We start from the raw sequence: 3,359 nt of genomic DNA on the forward strand, positions 1-3,359 counted from the left end.
TAAGTGTATTTTCCTGTATATTGCCCAGAATTATTCCAGGGACACTTCATAGGGAGCAGTGTTGACCAGCAGGCACCATTACGATAGGGAGCAAAATGATTCCTGACTTGGTTCACTTCTTTCTTTCATTTTGTTTCCTTCTCCTGGCCGAAGGCTCCTCTAGCTCAGTGACACTAGGAAAAGCAATAAGAAATAAATAATGTTTGAGCTAGTCACATATACATGTGTGGGGACGTATATCGCCAATACAGTGAGTTTCCCATAAACTTCAGTCACCTATTAATGCTAACCTGGTACCAATCAGGGTTTCTCTCCACACCTCTGTCTTCCTGGCCATCAGGGATTTGCAACTGTTCTTAAGACTCACTGGAATTTAGGCTAACAGAGCAGTCCAGGACAAATCACAAGTATGATTTATTAGCTGCTAGAGACAAATGGTTGGACCTACAAGGAAGCCTTTCCATTTTGTAATTTTGCCTGCAAATATTTTTCTTAAAAGAAGTAACGGCCTGGTTTATTCTGCTAATAATCTGTACTGTTTTATGTGTAAGCCATTGTTCCAGGTTTTACCAATAAATGGAGGAAATGGCACACTTTTAAAAGGAGATTAAATTGTGGCGAGTGGGCTGCATGTTTGTGTTTTCTGGCTTACTGTTGTGTCTTTGATGCTCAAAATCAACTTGTATGTGCAGCTGATGCCATAAACCAGAGCAGTGGGTTTGAACCTCAACTAAGCGTTCCCCATTGCGTGTTTGCACATGATTGCTTGTACACTCAGTTCTGCATTGACTGTTGGATACCAAAGCAAGCCTGGCTCCTGGCCTGAATTCAGCTTTCAAAGAGGTGTGATTGTCTGTTATCACTTACTTACCTAGCCAAAGGATACCCACTCTACAGGTTTGTATATAAGAATGGTTATTTAACAGCTTTTTTCCCCTCTCCTTGGAAGCTTTCCAGATCAATTGTTTTGTTCTGTTTCAAGCAAAATGGGACCATATTTAAAAAAAAAAAAGTTCATATCCCCTTGGTAGCCTGTGGCTTTTTGAGCAATAGTCGGTAGGCACAAGTTAATATTAGACTGAAACAGAATGATCTCTTAGTTGTTTCTAATGTTGTTGGAGGGAAGATAAGGCCAGGAAATAATATTTTCATGAGTTTTGGTATATAATATGGTGGGAGGTGTTTACTGAGGCAAGTCAGGAATATTTTGTTCTGCCTCTGGTGAGAATTACAGCCATGCTCTTACTTGTATCTGTGGAACCTAAATCCCACTTCCAACTGTTAGGCATCAAATGGAATGTGTGAGATGCAACTCTTGGGACATTAAGTGAGTGAATCTTAGACCTTATCTATTTATTTGACTCCTGTGTGCACCCATGTATATCACAGGCATTTTTATTTAATTATTCTGGGACTGGCACGTGGCTCGCATTACCTCTGTCCTCTGGGTATCTTGCTGACATAACAGTGTGAAGAAGTAATAGCTTATACAGTAAAAACTGGTTGTTAGGAAGAGGGATGCCATTAAACTGTCCCTGTTTAGTGAGCAGAAATTACACTTAATACTAAGTACCAGTTTTTAAAACAGAATATGGTTGTGGTCAGACCAGCAAATTCATTCAGACAGCCATAAAAGGCTTGTAAGGTCTCATCTTAATTCGCAAGTAAATCTCCATTTATTCAGCTGTGCCACATTGATACAGAACTGTGCAGTACTACAAGGCTGGCACATGTATTTACTTAGTGGAGAAAATATATGGCATGGAAACTCTCTTTATAAAAGACTTTGTGTGGTCTAATGGCCTGATTTAGCGCACTGAAACCAGTGTGAACCTTTCTGCCTGTTTTGGGAGTGCAGGAACGTGCCACCAATGTGGAAAACATTCCTCGGGCTGGGAGTGACCAGCACAAATGTCAAAATCATTAAGAAAATAACAGGCTGACAGACCAGCAGCCCCACAGGCATGTGACACATTTGGAGGCAACTGAAAACACAGCTGTTGTCTGAAGATTGTGTGTGAACCAGATGCTCTTAGAAAGCTAGAGGCTATCCTGTTGCATGTAGATGTGTTGTGTTTCTTCAAATCTGCAAACAGTGGATTTGGTGTAAAATGTACCTAAAAAGGGACTGAAAAGAGCTGGTTTGTAATTGATTTGCTTTTAATAATTATATGTCATTTAATATCCATGAATTTAGTCACATCTTGCTTTATTCTAAATAGCTTCTTGGAAACAGCTGGCAGGAATAATATTTCTTGTTCTTTAATAAATGATGAACAGAATAAAAGCTTGTTTGGGATCAGTGCTTTAACAAGGAACTGCCCATCCTTTATTTTGGAGGTTTTTATCTTGGTACAAATTTCATACCAGCAGCTCCACCCTGGGAATTCCTTAGGTTTTTTTTAACCTGTGAAGTGCATTACAGCTCTACAGCGAGCTGTAATGCTGTGCACGAAACCTAAAAGTCTCTCTGCAAGCATGGCCATGAGCCTCTGCCTGGTCTCTGTGTAACCAGAACAGAAATCCCAGCAGCTGTTGGTAGGTCCTGCAGACCCCTTCCCCAGTGCTACATTTTTCTTTCACCTGAGTGAAATCCAAAGCAAACTCCCAAGCTTTTTTGTCTCTTGAATCCAGCTGGCATCCTTATCTGTGCTGCCACTGTACATTCCCACTTATCAGCCAGGTGCTGGAAAAGTCTCTGAATCCAGCTTCTCTGTCCACTTCAATACCATGATTTCACCAGTGGGAAAGATGAAATCCAGAGAAGTGAAGATTGCTGCTGATTGTTGCACTTCAGTAGAGTAGCTGGGGTTGTCACCCCTCTGGAACTGGCTCTCTGGGAGAGAGACCCAGGAACTCCTGTGGTCTCACTGACAGAGGTCTGCAGTCAAACCCGGCCATCTTTATGTGCTTTAACAATTACTGTCTTAATATGGTACTTTTCTTTAGACATTAGAGACAGTAAGGCCTGGGAGAGTCCCAGTGTCATGAGAGGCTCTACGTTGTCCTTGCCCTCATACTGGGAGGCAGCAGAGCAGGTGCTGGCCCTGCAGGGGGCACGCAGGGCTGCCTTTCTCCTAGTGAACCATTTGTTCAAGGTTTTTTTTCACAGATCTTGAACTAAATCAGCCACATAACAAAAGGGGATGGAAACTAGTAAGGGATGAGTACAAGTCAGCTCTCTTCATAGCAATTTTGCACAGGAAGGGAGGAAGATGGGGGTACTTTTCTAAAAAGGGATTTCTGCTACACTTGCTAATGGTATTCATCCCCCCCTTTTCTTGCAAGGGGAGCATTGTCTTGTTCTGCTTTGCCCCGTTGGGGTTTCTGCCCATCCTCTGCCCGCACGTCCTCTGCCC

The sequence above is a fragment of the Meleagris gallopavo genome, chromosome 7, assembly GCF_000146605.3.
Source record: "Meleagris gallopavo isolate NT-WF06-2002-E0010 breed Aviagen turkey brand Nicholas breeding stock chromosome 7, Turkey_5.1, whole genome shotgun sequence".
NCBI lineage: Eukaryota > Metazoa > Chordata > Aves > Galliformes > Phasianidae > Meleagris > Meleagris gallopavo.